General features: G+C 38.7%; 1 protein-coding gene across 1 annotated transcript in view; it reads right to left on the reverse strand.

Annotated features, from left to right (window-relative positions):
- The window catches only part of CD247 (CD247 molecule), a 132,256-nt gene that overhangs the window by 60,711 nt on the left and 47,257 nt on the right, over positions 1–24,288 (reverse strand). The gene's annotated exons all lie outside the window — the stretch shown is intronic.

Below are 24,288 nucleotides of genomic sequence, written 5' to 3' on the forward strand. Positions count from 1 at the left end.
TATTCATAGATACAGTATAATAGATACAATGTAATAATAGATACAATATATTCATAGATACAATAGATACAATGTAATAATAGATACAATATATTCATAGATACAATATAATAGATACAATGTAATAATAGACACAATATATTCATAGATACAATGTAATAATAGATACAATATATTCATAGATACAATGTAATATTAGATACAATATATTCATAGATACAATAGATACAATGTAATAATAGATACAATATATTCATAGATACAATAGATACAATGTAATAATAGATACAATATATTCATAGATACAATGTAATAATAGATACAATATATTCATAGATGCAATATAATAGATACAATGTAATAATAGACACAATATAATTATATATACAATGTAATGAAAGATAAAATGTAATAATAGATACAATATATTCATAGATACAATATAATAAATACAATGTAATAATTGACACAATATAATTATATATACAATATAATAAATACAATGTAATAATTGACACAATATAATTATATATACAATGTAATGAAAGATAAAATGTAATAATAGATACAATATAATAGAAGATACGATATAATAGATACAATATAATAGAAGATACAATATAATAATATATACAATATAATAGATACAATATAATAAAATATAATAATACAATATAATAAAATATAATAATACAATATAATGATACAATATAATTATAGATATAATACAAAATAATAGATACAATAGAATAAAATATAATAATACAATATAATGATACAATATAATAATACAATGTAATAAAAGATACAATATAATAATAGATACAATATAACAATAGATACAATATAACAGATAAAAAGTAATAAAAGATATCATGTAATAAAAGATACAATGTAATAGAAGATATGATGTATTAATAAATAGATACAGTGTAATAGATATAATGTAATGATAGGTACGATGTAATATTACGGTGTAATAAGATACAATGTAATAAGATACACTGTAATAATAGTTACAATTTAATAGATGGATACAATGTAATAAAAGATACATTATAATACAAACCAGTGCAGAAAAACGAAATCTGTCATAGTTGGATATAAATTTGGATATAAATAGTTGGATATAAATTTACAGCCGCTCTGAGAATAACAATGACTTCTATGATTCATTGAAGAGTTAATAGCGGACACTTGGGGTATCACCCTGATACTTGTGTCACAAGTCTTGAAGTTCTGAGGATTGAAAGTTTGACACCTGAAGAGCGGACATCACAGACCACAGAAGTGACGCCACATTTGTACTACCCTCTCGCCTTGTCCTGCCTTATGGCCTCTGGTTATCTGTTTTGGTTTTGCAGTCATGCGATGTGGTCACAGGTGGGGGCACCCGACAGCACAAAGAGACGAGTATTTAAAAACTTATTATAACACATGTTTTTAACCCCTTGAGGACGCAGCCTATTTAAATTTTTGCATTCTCATATTTTTCCTCCTCGACTCCTTAAAGACTTATTTATTTTTCCTTTCACAGACCTACATGACGCAGAAAGTGCACCACTGTAAACTTCTTTCTGGAACATAATTATTTTATGTTTGACGGCTGTTTTTTCATTCAAACAACTGGAGCCTCGATGGGGGCGAAATTTTCCCCCTCGTTGGCAAACATTTTTATGTGCTGTTGGGAGTCAAATTATTTGTTCTCCCCGAATAACCCATTCATTGATGATCTGGTCTGGTACGGTCGCTACATCGACGACCTCATATTCATATGGGGTCGCGATGTGGCGGCCGTGCCAGATTTTGCATCTCTTTTGAATGGCAATACTTGCAACCTTAAGTTTACTGTTGCCCACCACAACAATTCGGTGTCTTTTCTTGACCTCAATTTCGTCGGTGATGACAAAACCAACAGAGTATTTTATACTACGTTTCGCAAGAGTACGGCCGTTAATTCTATCCTGTGTGCCCGCTCGTGTCACCCACCGCATGTTCTCAAGAACCTGCCGGTGGGTCAGATGATCAGGGCACGCAGGAACTGTACAACTGATTTAGATTTTTTAAAAGAAGCTGACTCTGTGCGTAAACGCCTGTTGTCCAGGGACTATCCTACATGGTCCCTGGATAGGGCTAAACGCATAGCCCTGCAGAGGAACCGATCCGATTTACTGCATGGCTCGCGTAGGAATACGATGAGTAATCGAGCCACTGATCCTTCACCATGCATATGGTTTTGTCAGATCCTCTATTACAGAGTGTAAGAAAATCTGGGTACAAGTGTATTGCTAGACGAGCACCCACGATTGGTCAGAAAGTCTCACCTAGTCTATTTCTGAGTATTTCTGAGTACCCGTACAACATCGGGGCACAATCGGTGCATTTGTTGTTCTGTCAGGCACGTTACCAGGTCCTTCGTGTCTTTCTCGACTAATGAATCTTTTTCAATCAAACAATATTGTAATTGTAATACTAGTTATGTAGTTTACCTGATATCGTGTACGGCATGCCGTTTACAATACGTTGGATGTACAACAAATGCACTGAAGATTAGATTGCGCAAACACCTATGGTCTGACATACCTCACTTCTTATCTAGGAATACGTCATCAGTTTCCAAACATTGTGCTGAGGTACATAGTGGCATTTTCTCAACTCTTCACTGCACTGCCATAGAACGTGTCAACCCTTCTAAAAGAGGTGGTGATCACAGGAGAAAGCTTCTGAACCGGGAAATCTTTTGGATTCTTAAGCTCTCTACCCGTGTTCCACTGGGCTTAAAGGGGTACTCCGCCCCTAGACATCTTATCCCCTATCCAAAGGATAGGGGATAAGATGTTAGATCGCCGCAGTCCTGCTGCTGGGGACCCCGGGGTATCGCCGCTGCGGCACCCCGCTATCATTACAGCACAGAGCGAGTTCGCTCTGCACGTAATGAAGGGCAATACAGGGGCCGGAGCATCGTTACGTTACGGCTCCGCCCCTCGTGACGTCACGGCCCGCCCCCGTCAATACAAGTCTATGGGAGGGAGCGTGGCGGTCGTCACGCCCCCTGCCATAGACTTGCATTAAGGGGACAGGCCGTGATGTCATGAGGGGCGGAGCCATGACGTCACGCTGCTCCGGCCCCTGTATCACCCGTCATTACACACAGCGCGAACTCGCTCTGTGCTGTAATGATAGCGGGGTGCCGCAGCGGCGATACCCGGGGTCCCCAGCAGCGGGACTGCGGCGATCTAACATCTTATCCCCTATCCTTTGTATAGGGGATAAGATGCCAGGGGCAGAGTACCCCTTTAAATAAACGGCAAGACGTAATTCTTCACCATTAAAATTTGGATATATTTTCCAGTAAGCCCTTGCTATTTATTGTAGTCACCAAACATGTACATTTAAAATCCATTGCATTTATGGAGGATATTTATATCTTTTTTTATAATTATAATTTCTTTCAATGTTATCTGTATCTTTTTTGGTGATTTACAACATTGTCCCTCTCTTATGCATATTTCATTTCGTTTATTTATTTGTCCCTGTTCTCCTTATTTAGCACACATCCAGACTCTTTTATCTTCCATTACTTTATATGGTTTTTATTGTCTGTTTTGTACTATACACTGTGAGATGCTTCTTTTTGCAGAGAGGTGTGTAAGGAGTTAATGGCATCTGACTCCATCACCTGTGATCATTTGCCATTGCTCCACCTATATAGACCCATGTTTCCTTTGTATATGGTGTATGACTAAGAGCGCTTGTAGCACTTGAAACGCGTAACCCTCGTGTCCCTGCATTTGTCTACTAATAAATTGAATTTTATTTGCAACTGAGTTGGATTCCATCCTCCATTTTCTACATTCTCTGCGGCGTTGTCCAGCGCCAGGAGTCCGTGCTCCATCTGTCCATTTCCTTTACCATAAAAAAATTATTTCTGGCAGGAAATTAAAAAAGAAAACCCCAATTTTGCTACTTTTAGGGGGTTTTGTTTTTATGCAGCGCATTTTACATTAAAACTGATGTTCTCTTTATTCTGTGGGTTAATACGATTAAAATGATCCCCATGTTACATGTTTTTCTATTACTGTTTTTATTTTTATTAATTTTTTTTTTTTTTATAACAAAAGTAATATGTTTAAAATTGCCCTATTTTGACCACCTATGGCTTTCAAATGTTTCCGTATACGGGGCTGTAGTTTTTATTGGTGCCCTTTGATCACCTTTGATTACTTTTTTCCTGGGTAGTGTTGTGACTAAAAATCAGCAATTTTGGCAACAGAAACAGTAAAAATAATAAAAAAATGTAAATCCTGAAATGAAAATAAGAACAGTTTAAAGAAAACAATTCAAAACAATTGGGGAAGATTTAGCAAAATTTGTGCAGAGGAAAAGTTACCCACAGCAACGAATCAGATTGCTTTGCTCATTTTTGAAAAGGCCTCTGAAAATTAAAGAAGCGATCTGATTGGTTGCTTTGGGCAACTCAGCATCTTTTTCTCTGGACAGATTTTGATAAATCTCCCCTTATCGTCTTTATATACTTTTTAGGTAATGTAATAGTTTAAGTCATGTTTATATTTCTAATAACTACAGTTCGGTATTTTCAAGAAATTTTATTATTTCTACAGTTTTAAAGAGCTGGAAGGGTTTGGAAAAATGTGGTTGTCTACTTCCAGAAACAGCGCCATCCTTGAATAGAGACTGTGTCTGGTATTGCGGCTGTAATATCAGACACAGTCCATGGACAAAAGTCTCTTCTTCTCAGTCAAATTTATCTTATCTCCTACAAACCCTTTAAAGGGGTACTCCTCCGCCCCATACATGTTTTCCCCTATCCAAAGGATAGGAGATAACCTGTCTGATCGCGAGGGGTCCGGCCGTGGGGAACCCCCGCAATCTCCAGGCTGGTGCTGCGGCATAACGGTCCGTGATGGTGACGTCATGCCACGCCCCTTCCATTCATGTCTATGGGAGGGGGCGTGTACACATGGCTAGTACACAGCAGTCACACCTCCTCCCATAGACATGAATGGAGGGGGCGTGGTGGCTGTGTTCACCAGTCATCCGGCATTGCATGGAGTTGGCTCCGTGCACCGGAAGACTAGGGTGATGTGGCAGAGATCGCGAGGGGACGGCCTTTGGATAGGGGATAACATGTCTAGCAGAGGAGTACCCCCTTAAAGGGCTACTCCACCCCTAGACATCTTATCCCCTATCCAAAGGATAGGGGATAAGATGTCAGATCGCCGCGGTCCCGCTGCTGGGGACCCCTGGGATTGCCGCTGCGGCACCCCGCTATCATTACTGCACAGAGAGAGTTCGCTCTGTGCGTAATGATGGGCGATACAGGGGACGGAGCAGTGTGACGTCATGGCTCCGCCCCTCATCACATCACGGCCTGCCCCCTTAAAACAAGTCTATAGCAGGGGCGTAACGACTGCCACGCCCGCTCCCATAGACTCGTATTGAGGAGGGCGGGCCGTGATGTCACGAGGGGTGGAGCCGTGACCTAACTATGCTCCGGCCCCTGTATTGCCCGTCATTACGTGCAGAGCAAACTCGCTCTGTGCAGTAATGACAGCGCGGTGCCGCAGCGGCAGCGGGACCGCGGCGATCTGACATCTTATCCCCTATCCTTTGGCTAGGGGAAAAGATGTCTAGGGGCGGAGTACGGTAGTACCCCTTTAAATGGGCACTGGCACCAACTTTATTTTTTGATATGTTGTAGTACTTATGTACTACAACATATCTCTAATATACTTGTATTTATTTTTTTTTTTTTTATTAAAATGGTTTAATTTACATTTGAAAACCGGCCACTAGGGGTCTCCCTCCTAGTGGCCGGCTGCAGCCTGGCGTGACGTCACGCCTGAAAAAGGACTGATTTTGGCCTGGCAATCAGTCCTTTTTCAGTTAGGCTGCACTTGCTCCCTGCCTGTCAATCAGACAGGCGGGAGCAAGCGCATTGGCTCCCTGGCCACTGGCTGGGAGGCCACTCCTCCCGCAAATCGCCGCCGCCTCGTCGCCGCCGCTGTCCCTGCACACCCGCTGCCGGACTCTGCAGTAAGTGTAATGAGGGAACGGGGTATGCGGGAGGGGGGTTTGTGATGGAGGGAACGGGGTATGCGGGGCGGGGGGGGGGTTTGTGATGGAGAGAACAGGGTATGGCGTGGGGGGGGGGGACCGGAGAGAACAGGCTAGTGCCTTAGTGCCGCATGTAACTAGCTAATAGTTTATCTACACAGGGTGCCTCCAGGTGTTTCAATACTACAACTCCCAGCATGCCCTGACAGCCAATAGATGTCAGGGCAAGCTGGGAGTTGTAGTGGTGAAACAGCTGGAGGCACCCTGTGTAGATGAACTAAGGGCGGAAGTCCCCCCCAGCAGGTATTAGTGACGTGGTGCCTGCTGGGAAAGTCTGCCTGGTAGTGAGCACACTACCAGGCAGAAAAAAAGTTATTTTTAATATAGTAAAAAGAAAAATTTAAAGCAGGGAGGGGGTTAGGGATAGATTGGCAATAGGCAGGGACAGAAAAAAAAAAATAGGATGGTGGGAGCTACCCTTTAAGGAACATGTTTAAATTTGTATATGTCTCATCCATAACAATGAGGAGTGCCTTGAGGAGCCGCCCCTGAGGAGCCGCCATATCAAAAATCCATGCAAGAATATCAAGACTAGGGAAGCCTACACCAAAAAATGCTGCTGCTTCTTCTAATCAGACTGAACAACTAATCTGCAGGTCAGGGGTCTCAAACTGTGGCCCTCCAAATGTTGCAAAACTTCAACTCCCAGCATGCCCGGACAGCCGTAGGCTGTCCGGGCATGCTGGGAGTTGAAGTTTTGCAACATCTGGAGGGTCACAGATTTAGACCACAACTGTAGGTCATCCTATTGGTAGTCATGTCCAAACCCATTACAAAATGATAAAAACCGTAAAATATGAAAAATCGGGAAAAATATGAAAAATTGGGCATTTCATCCCCTTATTCTAAAGCTACCCCAAAACTATTTAAAACAGCCAATTCTATTAATAAAATATTTGTTAATACCAATAATGCAGGATTTTGTTTTTTATATTAATATACAACGGCCCAGATTTACTAACAGTTTTGGTGCATTTCTTAGTGTGCCAAAATCTTAGCAAATTGAGACGCTTTCGAGATCGAAACCCAAACAACCCCCACAATTTGCATTTTTTAACCAGATAAAGTGGGCCTCTCCACAGTTTTTCTTCTGTGAACTCTAAAGATTTATTTAAAAAAAAAAAATTATTAAAAAAAATACAACAGATCTGTATAGGGATGAAAAATTACTTAATTTTAAATATATATATTTTTTTTTATATTATAACTTTTCTGATAATGGTTTTGGGTGCCACAAATTTCCTGAGACATGTGCCAAAATAGTAAATCTGGTGGGAAAAAAAAACAGCCGGATAAAATCCAAACAAGGGAAAAAAGAAAACAACCTAAAAAGCTGTAGAATTTGTTGCTCGGTGTGGTTACCAAGTGTAGATCAGCATCTGTGCGTTTCGACATCGAGGTTTCCTGTGCTTTATAACAGGGCTGGGAACTTATCTACCAGACATCTGCACGTATTCAATTCTCACTCGTGGCTCTTAGATACGTTACGTAGACGATGTGAATCCGGAGGCCCAGGGTTAAATTAATTTATCATTAGTTAATGCGGAAAAAAAAGTTGTGGTTCTGCATTACAAATGTGTAGAATTTAAAGGGGTACTCCGGTGAAAACCTTTTTTCTTTTAAATCAACTGGTGGCAGAAAGTTAAACATATTTGTAAATTACTTCTATTAAAAAAATCTTAATCCTTCCTGTACTTATTAGCTGCTGAATACTACAGAGGAAATTCTTTTCTTTTTGGAACACTGATGACATCACGAGCACAGTGCTCTCTGCTGACGTTATTATAATAATAATAATAACGCTTTATTTATTGTTGTCCTTAGTGGGATTTGAACCCAAGTCCCCAGCACTGCAAGGCAGCAGTGCTAACCACTGAGCCACCATGCTGCCCTTAGCATACATCTGCTTTGAACGGTTGCTAAAATGGACAGAGATGTCAGCAGAGAGCACTGTGCTCGTGATGTCATCAGCGTTCCAAAAAGAAAGGAATTTCCTCTGTAGCATTCAGCAGCTAATAAGTACTGGAAGGATTAAGATTTTTTAATAGAAGTAATTTACAAATCTGTTTAACTTTCCGCCACCAGTTGATTTAAAAGAAAAAAGGTTTTCACCGGAGTACCCCTTTAAAGTTAAAAGGGAACTCTACATGTGTCTTGTTTAAAAAGAAATACATACGGAGGTCTCTAAGGACGTCAAAGATTCTTGAATTTTTGATTTATTTTTTATGGGAAGGTATCCTACTTCTAATATTATTTAGCTTTTTGCAATCTTGATTTTTAAATAAATGATTATAGATAAATTGTAATTATTTTTTCTTTTCTTTTTTCTAAACTAAAATTGAATACAATTATTTATTAATTAATGTATTATTTTTTATGGGAAGGTATCCTACTTCTAACATCATGTAACTTTTAAGAATCTAGATTTTGAAATACATGATTATAGATAAATTGTAATTATTTTTTCTTTTCTTTTTTCTGAACTAAAATTGAATACAAATATTTTATTTATTAATGTATTAATTTTTATGGGAGGTATATTACTCCATATATGAGCTAACTCTTTAGAGTGTACATTATTTTTTTTCTAGGTAATTATGATTTATTTTAATTATTATTATTTTTTTAAAATAGAACGGTACAGAGAAATTGTAATTATTTTCTGGACTTAAAATTAAGGTAAATCAAATCAGCAAAATCTGAACCAATTTGAGAATAAAAGAAAATTTCAGTTTTAAAAAATAAATGTACCGTAACATTTTGGTTATTTTTCTTTTTCTCTCGCCAACGTTCACCTGTACTGCATTAAAATGTATGTCTAAAGCTTCCAACATTATAAATTTACATTGTGTAAGATGGGAAATGCTTTTTAAATTAATTCCAATCTAAGAAAAATTATTTTTTTACATTTATTTTTTATGCAAGAAAATCTTTTGTGCTATCCTGATCGCAAATTCATTTATTTTATTTATTTTTTAAAAGGGCTATAGAAAATATCATGTTAAAACTTATATTTTATTTATTTTTTATTTTATTTAATTTGTATCTATATTATATAATTCTAGTTATTTTTTATGTTGTTTTTTTAATTTGTGAGAATCTAAGCAAACAATCTGGGATTCATTTGTTTCTTTTCTGATAAAGTAATAAATTAGATAAATATAAAATGTATTGTGTATATATAGGGGCAGCAGTTTGTACAGCTTTGTATTTAAAACATTGTTTCTCCAGCTGTTGCAAAACTGCAATTTTCAGCATGCTAGGACATGCTGGGAGTTGGTTTTGCAACAGCTGGAGTCACACTGTTTGGAAAACACTGTTGTACAGACTAGTGATTCAAAATGTACTTCTGTGATACTGTCAGGCTTGGATACACCAGCTCACCTAACAGTATCACAAATGATAGGCTCAGATTCACCAGCTCAACTATTACGTGTGATATTGTCTGCTGAGCCCTTGTATCTAAGCCTATCATGTGTGATACCAGGCAAGTGTATCTAATCCTATCTTTATAGAGCTGCTGTATCTAAACCATTCAGTTTTGATCCTGTTGAGGTGGCTTATTACAGTCTATTACCCATGATTCTGTCTGCTGAATCTATGGTGTGTGGTACAATCCTATCTGCAAGTCCTGGTGGATCCGGAAGAAAGGAAAATCTTACAATTCTTTAGCAATGGAAAACCTTCCTTACACACAGCCAATCTTACAGATTTTAGGGTTAAAGGGGTACTCCGCTGCTCAAGGTTTGGAACAAACATTTCTGAATGCTGGAGCCGGTGTCGGGAGCTTGTGATGTCATAGCCCCCTCCCATAGACTTGCATTAAGGCGGCGGAGCATGACATCACAAGGGGGCGGGGCTATGACATCACGAGCTCCCGTCGCTGGCTCCAGCATTGGGAACAGTTTGTTCCAAACCCTGAGCAGCGGAGTACCCATTTAACCCCGTATGTTGTCCATCATCATCATCATCAATATTACATTATACGCTGTACATACATGTCTTGTCACTGATATAAAGGGGTTAAACAAGGTGCTCAAGTGTACGGTGCCGGCATCTGACACAGGGTGATGGGTTGTTGTTTTTTTTTTCCATTGTGGTTGATGCAGCTCTTGTGATCAGAGGGAGTGGGGGTCTATGTTTAGCTCTGGGTTCCTGACACCTGATCGTACTCCCTCCTCTACACTACAATCCCCAACCTGCCGAGTGATGGCACCAATTCTGCTCAATGCGGGATATATCTCATATGACAATTTTTATTTCCTACTTGAACCTTCCTAGTCCTTAGTATGTGCTTAGAAATCTTATAAAATGAGGTTATTTTTGTTTTTTTGCATTATTTTCTGTTGCCTCCTCTGGGCCCGGATCAAAGTCCATGTAGGTCCCTAAAAGTAATCGCCATATCCAAATGTTTTGAGGTGACCTATACCTATAAAAAAATGACCATAAAGATGTCACTAAAGAACAAATGATAACGCTATATAGTGCAAAAATAAAAAACTAAACCCCGCTAAGCAATAGAATTTTTAAGTACTCCCATAATACTGTTTTACATTGTACTCTTTTAGGGAACGTTTACACGTGCGTATTTTTGCTGCAGATTTTTCGCACCAGATTTTGCTACACATTGAAGTAAAATCTGCCGGAGAAAATCTGCCGGAGCAAAAATATTCATTTGTGAAGGTAGTGCTGGGCGGTTCATACCAAATACCGGTATGTTTTTTCTGTACGATGGGAATTTTTCCTATACCGCAATACCAGTCGGGCCCCTCCCCCCTCGAATTAATCAATTATCACCCACAGATGAGTTGTGGCCACGGCGCTTTAAATTATTAAGTTGCGAGCAGCCGGCGCTTTAAATTAATGAGATGCGGGCCGCGGCGAGCTGTCACCTCCCCCTGCAAGTGCTAAAAGCCTGGCCTTTAGCGCTTGCAGGGGGAGGTGACAGCTTCCGGCTCGCAACTTAATTTATTAATTTAAAGCACCGGCGGCCCGCAACTCATTCATTAAAAAGCAATGGCGGCCTGCATCTCATTCACTGAAAGCGCCAGCGGGCCGCATCTCGTGAATTTAAAGCGCCGGCGGCTCGCATCTCATTAACTTAAAGTGCTGGCGGGGTCACATATGATCATACCATTAGTTCCTCAGTGGGGGGGGGGGATACCGTTAAATACCGTGGAACTGCCATAACTTACAAAAATACCGTGATATGCATTTTTGGTCATACCGCCCAGCACTATGTGAACATACCCTAAAAGTGTACGGCTGGTGTTGGTCTCCTGCCCGCGCTGCAAAGGTTATTGTGTAGAGACAAAGCTCACGGTGGGCGGTACAGTGTCTGAGGTGACTGTACTGATGCTCAGTGAGTTCCGTGCACGAGCCCTTTTCTAATGAACGAGACTCATGCACGGAACTTGCTGAGCGTCGTACGGTTGGCGCAATTGTACCGTCCAGCTTGAGCTGCAACTCTCTGCAAGTCTTTGCAAAATGCACGGGAGACAAACGCTGGAGTTTTACTTTTAATAACACTAAATAGTTTCTAAACAATAACACTATACAGAGCAACATAAGAGTACCGTATAATGTTTAGATGATACTGCCATATAATGCATGCAGATACAATATTATAAAGTGTTCACATAATACTGCCATATAATGCATACAGATACAATATTATAAAGTGTTCACATAATACTGCCATATAATGCATACAGATACAATATTATAAAGTGTGCACATAATACTGCCATATAATGCATACAGATACAATATTATAAAGTGTTCACATAATACTGCCATATAATGCATACAGATACAATATTATAAAGTGTTCACATAATACTGCCATATAATGCATACAGATACAATATTATAGTGTTCACATAATACTGCCATATAATGCATACAGATACAATATTATAAAGTGTGCACATAATACTGCCATGTAATGCATACAGATACAATATTATAAAGTGTTCACATAATACTGCCATATAATGCATACAGATACAATATTATAAAGTGTTCACATAATACTGCCATATAATGCATACAGATACAATATTATAAAGTGTGCACATAATACTGCCATGTAATGCATACAGATACAATATTATAAAGTGTTCACATAATACTGCCATGTAATGCATACAGATACAATATTATAAAGTGTTCACATAATACTGCCATATAATGCATACAGATACAATATTATAAAGTGTTCACGTAATACTGCCATGTAATGCATACAGATACAATATTATAAAGTGTTCACATAATACTGCCATGTAATGCATACAGATACAATATTATAAAGTGTTCACATAATACTGCCATATAATGCATACAGATACAATATTATAAAGTGTTCACATAATACTGCCATATAATGCATACAGATACAATATTATAAAGTGTTCACATAATACTGCCATGTAATGCATACAGATACAATATTATAAAGTGTTCACGTAATACTGCCATGTAATGCATACAGATAAAATATTATAAAGTGTTCACATAATACTGCCATGTAATGCATACAGATACAATATTATAAAGTGTTCACGTAATACTGCCATGTAATGCATTCAGATACAATATTATAAAGTGTTCACATAATACTGCCATATAATGCATACAGATACAATATTATAAAGTGTTCACATAATACTGCCATGTTGTGCCCATAAAAACTAATATTATAAAGTGTTCACATAATACTGCCATATAATGCATACAGATACAATATTATAGTGTTCACATAATACTGCCATGTTGTGCCTATAAAAACTAATATTATAAAGTGTGCACATAATACTGCCATATAATGCATACAGATATAATATTATAAAGTGTTCACATAATGCTGCCATATAGTGCTTGTGTAAACCAATATTATAAAGCATTCAATTGAAACTGCCATATGGTGCCTACATAATGTAATATTATAAAGTGATTACACGATACTGCCAAATAGCACCTACATACAGCAATATTTATAAAGTGTTCACATAATACTGCCATATAATGCATACAGATATAATATTATAGTGTTCACATAATACTGCCATATAATGCATACAGATATAATATTATAGTGTTCACATAATACTGCCATATAATGCATACAGATACAATATTATAAAGTGTGCACATAATACTGCCATGTAATGCATACAGATACAATATTATAAAGTGTGCACATAATACTGCCATGTAATGCATACAGATACAATATTATAAAGTGTTCACATAATACTGCCATGTAATGCATACAGATACAATATTATAAAGTGTTCACATAATACTGCCATGTAATGCATACAGATACAATATTATAAAGTGTTCACATAATACTGCCATATAATGCATACAGATACAATATTATAAAGTGTGCACATAATACTGCCATGTAATGCATACAGATACAATATTATAAAGTGTTCACATAATACTGCCATGTAATGCATACAGATACAATATTATAAAGTGTTCACATAATACTGCCATATAATGCATACAGATACAATATTATAAAGTGTGCACATAATACTGCCATGTAATGCATACAGATACAATATTATAAAGTGTTCACATAATACTGCCATATAATGCATACAGATACAATATTATAAAGTGTTCACATAATACTGCCATGTAATGCATACAGATACAATATTATAAAGTGTTCACATAATACTGCCATATAATGCATACAGATACAATATTATAAAGTGTTCACGTAATACTGCCATGTAATGCATACAGATACAATATTATAAAGTGTTCACATAATACTGCCATGTAATGCATACAGATACAATATTATAAAGTGTTCACATAATACTGCCATATAATGCATACAGATACAATATTATAAAGTGTTCACATAATACTGCCATATAATGCATACAGATACAATATTATAAAGTGTTCACATAATACTGCCATATAATGCATACAGATACAATATTATAAAGTGTTCACATAATACTGCCATGTAATGCATACAGATACAATATTATAAAGTGTTCACGTAATACTGCCATGTAATGCATACAGATAAAATATTATAAAGTGTTCACATAATACTGCCATGTAATGCATACAGATACAATATTATAAAGTGTTCACGTAATACTGCCATGTAATGCATTCAGATACAATATTATAAAGTGTTCACATAATACTGCCATATAATGCATACAGATACAATATTATAAAGTGTTCACATAATACTGCCATGTTGTGCCTATAAAAACTAATATTATAAAGTGTTCACATAATACTGCCATATAATGCATACAGATACAATATTATAGTGTTCACATAATACTGCCATATAATGCATACAGATACAATATTATAAAGTGTTCACGTAATACTGCCATGTAATGCATTCAGATACAATATTATAAAGTGTTCACATAATACTGCCATATAATGCATACAGATACAATATTATAAAGTGTTCACATAATACTGCCATGTTGTGCCTATAAAAACTAATATTATAAAGTGTGCACATAATACTGCCATATAATGCATACAGATATAATATTATAAAGTGTTCACATAATGCTGCCATATAGTGCTTGTGTAAACCAATATTATAAAGCATTCAATTGAAACTGCCATATGGTGCCTACATAATGTAATATTATAAAGTGATTACACGATACTGCCAAATAGCACCTACATACAGCAATATCTATAAAGTGTTCACGTGATACTGCCATATAATGCATACAGATATAATATTATAGTGTTCACATAATACTGCCATATAATGCATACAGATATAATATTATAGTGTTCACATAATACTGCCATATAGTGCTTACAGTCCAGTATTAGCACTATAGTGTAGATATACTATAGTGTAGAGGCAATACCTCAGCCTAGAGATAAGCGAGTATGGTAAACCCAGTCTCCTTCAGAACTTAAGGGCACAATCGGATCGGTGGCTATGGCGCCATTATTAGCAGGAGGGATGAGGAACACATGGACCCTCATTTACTGACAGGATTCCGACTCTTTTTGTCAGGTTTTACGCACACGTTCCGTGTGACAGAAAAAATACTACAGAATCTGAATCGCTCTGAGTGGAAAAAAAAACCTACAAAATGGGCGTTGTTTTCGGGAAATGAGGCGCGTTCCCTACATTTCATCCTAAACCACTCCTAAAATCATGTGAATTTTCTGGGAAGAAAACCCGACACTTTAAAGCTTCAGGAAGCGGAGTAAATTCTCTGGCTGTTTGCTCTTTTGTCTGCCTCGTCAAGCGATTATTACTTGTAATTTAGTTTATTTTTTTCACAATAAAAATGTTCCCCCTATTGTATCAGTAATAATGGTGAATAAAAAAAATATATATATAAACAATAGTGCGGCACTCCAAAAAAAATGTTTTATTTTTTAAAAAGGTGAATTTATTGTCTCACAACAAGCTTGAAAAAGGTTCCAGTGAGGAACTGAAACGTTGCTGTTTTGTTGTGAGACAATAAATTCACCTTTTGTTTAAAAAATTTTTTTGGAGTGCGGCACTATTGTTTTTCTATTTCTACTTGGACTGTGGTAAGGTCTGGAGTGCTGGCACCGGGCACTGGATATAAGGTAGTGCTGCAAGAATTTCTTTGTTGGATATATATATATATATATATATATATGCACAGTTTATACTCATTTTAATACATCTATCTATATGTATATATATATACACACATTATTTTATTAAATGTATTAATATAAAGAGATATCTGTCTATCTTTCTATCTATCTATCTTCAGTATCTATCGGTATATATAGTTTTATATATATACATACATATATATATCTATATATATATATACATATATAGATATATAGCATAGCTGTATAGCATTTCATATTTTATCTGTATCTTTGTGCTAGCAGTGTGCTGCTGTATTCTCCTGTTTCGGTATATTCAGTCTAGCAGCGTGCACCTGTATGCCAGGTCCATATAGTAGTTTGGTATCAGTAGTGCTGGCTAACTTATCCTTGTTTGTGTTATACATACGGGGGAGTGACTGCCTCCATGTTGGCTCCTGCACCCCACCCCCCTCTATTAGGTGTGTATAAGGTGCTGGACGTCTCAGACCTTGCAATGCCTGTTAAACTGATTACACAGAGGCATATTCACAGTGTAGGGTCCGTCCCAATGAGGTCACCTTACTGTGGTGGGATGGTCCAAACTATTTGGCCGCCAGCTAAGTACCTCACTTTTTCCTTTTTTGCACTATAGCTGTATAGCATTTCATGTTTTATCTGTATCTTTGTGCTGGCAGTGTGCTGCTGTATTCTCTTGTTGCTATATATATATAGAATTTTCATTGTGACAGATTCATGCATGCACCAGATTTTAATGTGCATCAGTATTAACCCTGCGACAGAAATTACCGGGCAACAGATTTTTTCCCTGGGACTAAAAAGATTGGGAAAAGTGCGACAGATTAGTAAATACCAAGAGAAAAAAAAGGTCAGAAAAGCAAAAATGAAACACAAACCGACGCTCCACTCTTAGTAATTGAGGGCCATGGTGTTTTGGCGATTGAAAGGAATTAGTATTGGCAACACTGAGATGATGTCAGGGTAGCCCAGCATACCTTGCAGCTATCATCAAGATCACATGACCCCAGATTATCCAATCATTGCCTAAATCATGTGACATATAGCTCTCCGGCCAATCAGGACACAGCACAGGGGCGGATATAAGAGGTTGATAAAACCTTATGCACCGCATTGTGGTCGCTATCTAGGAAAAAAAACACCGAAGGCAGTGCCTAGGAACTAGAAAGCCCTTATCCAATACAATGCAAGCAAAGCATTGAGCAGTGGGCTGACCTCACACAGTGACCTCCAATCACCTGCATTACTGTGTCCAGTTGGTGCACTACAGATCCCAGCAGTGTCACTACAGAACGAGCCCATAAAAGCTATTACAATACAAAGCGAGCTGAGCAAAGCCGTGGGTTGACCTGTATTACAAGAGAGTGAAGGGGGAATAGGCATTTTAGGTCATGTTATGTGTATTTTCTCAATTTAATCAAGCTATTAGTAACCATAGTATTTTTACCTTGGTTTAACATAAATCCGCATTAAAAGCATTGAGAGTGAAAGTTGTCAGTTTCTCTGCCACATGACTACAAATCACCTCAAAAACATAACAAAAACCTCCAAATCTTTTTCAATAAAAGGGGGAGATTTATCAAAACGTGTCCAGAAGAAAAGTTGCCCATAGCAACCAATCAGATCGCTTCTTTCATTTTACAGAGACCTTGTTAAAAATGAAAGAAGCGAGCTGATTGGTTGCTATGGGCAACTAGGGAACTTTTCCTCTGGACAGGTTTTGATAAATCTCCCCCAAAATGTCTGGTAAAGGAACAAGGGTGGAGGAGGAAGGTTCCCATGTGGCTGGCAGCAGTATGGAGGTTCTCCTTGAGGGGGAGGAGGAAGTAGGACCTGAGGAGAAGGATTTGGAGATGAATCTGTCACTCTTAGACGCTCGATATAAAATAAGAATAATTTTCACCTTCTGAGAAGTAGGATGAATTGGATTTTAATAGGAAGAAGCTACACAGCCAGCTTGCCACCGCTTTCCAGCAACAAACACCTGCTGAACGGTGGTCCAGTCTCCGCAGAGTCAACGCTCCACTCCCTCTGCCAGCACTACCACAGCAAGAGGAAGGAGCAGAACCATCTTTGAGCTGGACCACAAGATGACAAAGTTTCTGGTATTCCTGGTATCCCCCCCCCCCCCCCCTGACATCAATCGTCATCACAGGGATGTGTACCACCACCTGAACAACCAGGTTTAAGGCCTACCTCAGCAATGTCCATCCCTGACTGACACCATGAGCCCAGACCCCATGGACTTCTAGGTCACCAGATGAAATCATTGGCCAGAACTTGACCAGTTCACCCCGAGTGCTCTGTCTTGCTCCCCCCTCTAGTGTAGACTTTGAAGAGAGTGTGAGGCAAATGAGATTGTCAGCAACGTGGAAAAACTCATGTTTGTTAAAATGGATCAGTGAGAAATTTAAACCTCCTGTGCCAGATGCCACTGATTAGAACCACCATTACCCCTGCTGTATGCTGGCTACTACCCCCTACCAGTCTGCCACCTCCTGCTGTCCACTGGATACTACTACTCCCTCCAATCCACTGCTGTATACTGGCTACAACCCCTACTAGTCCATGACCCTTGCTGTTGCTACTACTACCAGGCAGCCCTACACATACACTAAACAAAAATGTTACTTATTTATGGTGTTTATGGGCTCAGATTGGGGCAATTGTCAGTGGGTAGAGAACATACAATGTAAAGTAAAGTTAATACTATGACTCGGTCTTAGTACAGCGCTCCCTTATGTGACCACGTTTCTTTTAAGATTGTGGCTGACCTAATATTAGACACGATGTTCGGTCACTTCAGTCCTCGCTGCAGAGAACTGACAAAACCACAGAACATAAACAGAAACTGCGTTACCATCATCCGTGGAGTAAAAGAGAAACAAAGTGAACGGAGAACAAAAAATTCTACTCACTAACCAGTGACCGGTCAACAATTTTATTTATTTTTAATCCCGGACAGATTATTTTAAATTTAATTCATAAATATGTATATTAGGCCTCAGATTCATATGACTGGGGTCAGTGCAGAAACAATTACCACAGGGCCCTCACCCTTAGATAGATTTAAACAATACTGTATACAAAATAATATACTGAGTACTTAAATAAATAGAAGGTAAAGATAAAAATGGAAATAAAATTAAAACGAATGCCCCTTGTGTACAGATTTTTTGTTGGCAAATGAATGGAAATGAATGGAAATGAATGGGTGCTGCCATACGATCCACTCTGGTCCAGGCACCTGCACAGTGAAAACTTAGGGACACTAAATTAAAGGGGAACTCTGGTACAGAACATCTTACCCCCTATCCACAGGATAGAAGATAAGTGTCGCCCCCCCCCCCCAAAACGATCTCCTGCCCAGCCCCCAACTCTCCATGCACGAAGCAAACTCCTCTTACTATACACCATGGAAGAAAGTGGCGGCCGACACGTCCCTCCATGTATCTGTAGGGAAGAACTGGAGATAAATGAATGCTGTCGAAATCTCCGGCTCTCCCAGGAGGGGTGTGTTGGCTACAGTAACGTATGGTGGTCCACAGTCTCATATCTATCTATCTCATATCTATCTATCTATCTATCTCATATCTATCTCTCTCTCATATCTATCTATCTTATATCTATCTCATATCTATCTATCTATCTCATATCTATCTATCTCATATCTATCTATCTCATATCTATCTCATATCTATCTATCTCATATCTATCTATCTATCTCATATCTATCTATCTCATATCTATCTCATATCTATCTCATATCTATCTCATATCTATCTATCTCATATCTATCTATCTCATATCTATCTCATATCTATCTCATATCTATCTCATATCTATCTATCTCATATCTATCTATCTATCTCATATCTATCTATCTATCTATCTATCTCATATCTATCTATCTATCTCATATCTATCTCATATCTATCTCATATCTATCTCATATCTATCTATCTATCTCATATCTATCTCATATCTATCTATCTATCTCATATCTATCTCATATCTATCTATCTCATATCTATCTCATATCTATATATCTCATATCTATCTATCTAATATCTATCTGTTATTTCACAAATGTTAGTTTACAACAATATCACATATCTCATCTGTTGTCTTCATGATATAAATTGTCATTTTTTTTCCTCCATAACTAAAAAAGATTTCTTCTTACTAAATATGAATTCATTCATTTTCTATGTTAATCTTCGCTTCTATTACCTGAATATTTGTATTAAATACTGTTCTCCATCCCCCGTCTCTACCTACCTGACCTAGAGGATTATACGGCACCAACTAAAAGCTGCAGCAAACTGGGTCCAGAGAAGGAAGAAAAAAAACATTGTGTGTAGCTTTATTTTGTTCTGATCAGATAATAACAATGCAGCGAGCGGAGGCCGATAAAACGTTATTTACACGTAATTGAGCCAAATGCTCTATTTCCTCCAGACGTGCGTTTAAAGACTGACACTTTCTGGATATTCCTGAAGTCAGGGTCACCGAGGCTGGCAGGCTTTATGTAATTTTAAAATAATAATCAATTTAAAAAAATATATATTTATTATACATTTTTTTTACATATATAAATATACACACACACACACATATATATATATATATATATATATATATATATATTTATATATAGGCGAGGCAAAATATAAAAATAAAATTATGAATGAATAAATAAAATAATAAAAATAACAATTATTAAAATAATAATAGAAAACACATCTAATACCAGTGTTTCATAACCAGTGTGCTGTCCGGACATGCTGGGAGTTGTAGTTTAGAAACAGCTGGAGGCATACTGGTTGGAAAACACTGCTCACTGCTGTACAGTGTCATTTGGCGCATTAGTATGTGGGAGTAGGACAAACAAATAAATTAAAGAATATTGGGAAAAAAATCTAAAAGTATTATTAAATAAAATCATTAAACGAAAAAAAAAAAGGAAGAAAACTAAATAAAACATTTATATGGTGGAACGAGAATAAATAGAATAAAACAAATGTATAAATAAAATAATAATTATTATTATATAAACATAGTAAAATAAAAATTGTAATAAATTAAAATAATTTTTAAAAAAAACAACAACAATGCAAACTAATAAAAATTGCAAAAAAATTGAATTAAAAAAATGTATAAATAAAATAATAATTATTATTATATAAACATAGTAAAATAAAAATAGTAATAAATAAAATAATAATAAAAAACAACAACAATGCAAACTAATAAAAATTGCAAAAAATAAAAAATAAGATTAACAAACTTATGAAATGTGTATTATAGATCTGCCTCTACAGCAGTGTTTCCCAACCAGGGTGCCTCCAGCTGTTACAAAGCTACAACTCCCAGCATGCCCGGACAGCCAAAGGCTGTCCGGGCATGCTGGGAGTTGTAGTTTTGTAACAGCTGGAGGCATCCTGATTGGGAAACACTGGACTAAGGCATGCTGGGAGTTGTAGTTTTGCAACAGCTGGAGGCACCCTGGTTGGGAAACACTGGACTAAGGCATGCTGGGAGTTGTAGTTTTGCAACAGCTGGAGGCACCCTGGTTGGAAAACACTGGACTAAGGCATGCTGGGAGTTGTAGTTTTGCAACAGCTGGAGGCACCCTGTTTGGGAAACACTGGACTAAGGTATGCTGGGAGTTGTAGTTTTGCAACAGCTGGAGGCACCCTGGTTGGAAAACACTGGACTAAGGCATGCTGGGAGTTGGAGTTTTGAAACAGCTGGAGGCACCCTGGATGGAAACACTGCTCTACAATGTCATTTGGCATATTAGTGGGTGGGAGTAGATTAAAAAAAAAAAAAGTAATTTTAAATTTAAAACTGCATATTAAAATAAATAATAAAATACACAAATAAATCATTAAAGAGGAAAAAAAATGTATAGAATAAAGAAAAAAAAAATTAATATAGGTGGGGCAAAATAATAAAATAAAACGAAAAATTTATAAATCAATATAATAACAATAATAATAAAATGTATTATTATTATTGCTTAAACATGACATAAAAATTGTAATTAATTAAAATAATAAAAAAAAACAAAGCAAATGAAAAAAAAATTATTTAAACATAAATATCATTAAAAAAAAAAAAAAATTTAATAATAACAAAATCAAATCCATCTCTTGGCACTACCTCTATGATATTAGTTGTAGCAGTGGGGTCGGGATACACACATTACATAGCTGAGCTGGGTTTGTCCTGCAGTAGAGAGGGAAGAAGGGTCTTTTGTGTTGGTGACATCTTTCTATAACGCGACAGACGCGGCTGGGTCAGGGGGCAGACGCATTTTTTATTTCACCCCAATAAATATTTCATGAGTTTTCCAGATGCAGGAATGAGACGGTCATAGACAGAGCGGTCGGAGGCCCAGACATCACTATGAACCACAGAGGAGGAGGGATCATCCCATCAATACTAATAATATGTCGCCCTCCTGGGCCCCCATGCAAGACCATTCCTAGGGCCCCAAACCTTCATGTGATCGTTATTTATCTTATTCCCCCTACTGAGTCCTACGGAGTGACCGAGGCTTCAGCCGACCGCAGCAACTGGTTCCTGGGCAACACAATGGGCCTCATTTACTAAGTGTCGGGTTTTTACTAGTGGGAAATGTTTCAGACTTGGAGGATTCCACCTTATTTAGGGGGGAGGAGGGGATATATGGGGGATGACAGATTTACAAGTCGGGAACATTTTCTGACCAGCTTTTACTACCCTGTTTCCCCGAAAATAAGCCCTACCCCAAAAATAAGACCTAGGCCAGGGATACTCAACTGGTGGCCCGCGGTCCTGATCCGGACCGTGGCCACCAGTAATGCCGACCGGAACGCTCCCCTGTAGCTGTGTGGAAGATGGGGGGGGGGGGTGCGGTATCCTCCACACTGCTACAGACCCCCATCCTCCACACTGCTACAGACCCCCATCCTCCACACTGCTACAGACCCCCATCCTCCACACTGCTACAGACCCCCATCCTCCACACTGCTACAGACCCCCATCCTCCACACTGCTACAGACCCCCATCCTCCACACTGCTACAGACCCCCATCCTCCACACTGCTACAGACCCCCATCTTCCACACTCCTGCAGCCCCCCATAAATAAATAAGCCCTAGTGTGTTTTTTGTGACTAAAATTAATATAAGACCCGGTCTTATTTTCGGAGAAACACGGTAGGTGGAAATTTCCAGACATTTATCCAGAGGTTTTTCTGTGAATTCAATAGTAAATAAGTCGGGTTGTGAAACCACGCCCCTTTTTGCCGACCACGCCCCCTTGCAACAGACAACGCCCCCCTTTTCCTCCGCCCTTGTCTGATTTTCCTGGCACAGACATGTTGCAGACACACTGCGCCAAAATAACCCGACAAAAACTGGACGGTTTCGGCTTTAAATGAGGCCCAGTGTCTCCTCTTATGGTTCTGGTGGGGCAAGCTGTGCATAACTAGCTTGCCCCCTGACTGGTGAGCAGTAAGGGGTTAAGAAATATACAGGCAATGTTTTAGCCCCCTCCCCCACCTGTAAAACTTGCCAGTGGCTATAGTGGTATGTCCCATGGGTGGGGGAAGGAGTGCACCAATCAGGGGTTCAATAGTTTCCCGGGCTTTCAGGGGCCCTCCCCTGGGTATTTATAGCTGTGGTGCCTCCCTTCCCCCCTCAATCTGCCCAGGACCCAGAGTTTTGTCTGCTGGTTGGTATGTTACTGCCCCTTATTTATGGCCTGGATGGAGCAGGAGGGTGAGGGCTGGCATGCTCGCTTGTGGCTGAGCTGGCCTCCCCTCCGGTTGCGCCGGTGTTGGGTTCGGGAGGCTGGCGGACCTCTCCTCAGTCCCGCTCTCCTTTCCCCTGTAGTCCCTGTGCGGCCTGTCCCACCCGCTCCTTTTGCCCTCTTCCCTGCCCCGAGCCCTCTCCCCTGCCTGTACCTTGATCCCTCTCCCCAGGCATGCTCCTTATGAGCATGCCTTGTTTTCCTTCTTGTCCACCCCCTGTTGTCCCCCCCCCCCGTTGTCCCCTTCCCCTGTTGTCCCCTCCGTCTCTGGAGGGGGCGGCCCCTGGGTGGCTGCTGCTGGCTTAACCTCCCTTTTTTCCTGCGCAAATGGACGTTTATTAACGTCCATTTGCGTGTCCCCAGCTGTAATGCGCGCTCCTAAGGCGAGCGCGCATCATAGCCGTGAGTCCCGGTTGCTATTAGCAACCAGGACTCATGCTATGCCGGACATCGCCGATTGGGCAGATGTCCGGCATTGCGTCTTTAGACGTGGCGATCAAGGTTGATCGCCGCGTCTGAAAGTGACATTGCAAGCATCCCGGCTGCTCAGTCGGGCTGATCGGGACCATCGCGATAAAATCGCGATGTCCCGATCAGCTGGGACGCAGCAGGAGGGTCACTCACCTGCCTCCTGCGCGTCCGCTCGTGATTGATTGCTACAAGCCTGAAATTCAGGCTTGAGCAATCGATCGTTGT

This window comes from Hyla sarda, chromosome 2 (genome assembly GCF_029499605.1).
Source record: "Hyla sarda isolate aHylSar1 chromosome 2, aHylSar1.hap1, whole genome shotgun sequence".
NCBI lineage: Eukaryota > Metazoa > Chordata > Amphibia > Anura > Hylidae > Hyla > Hyla sarda.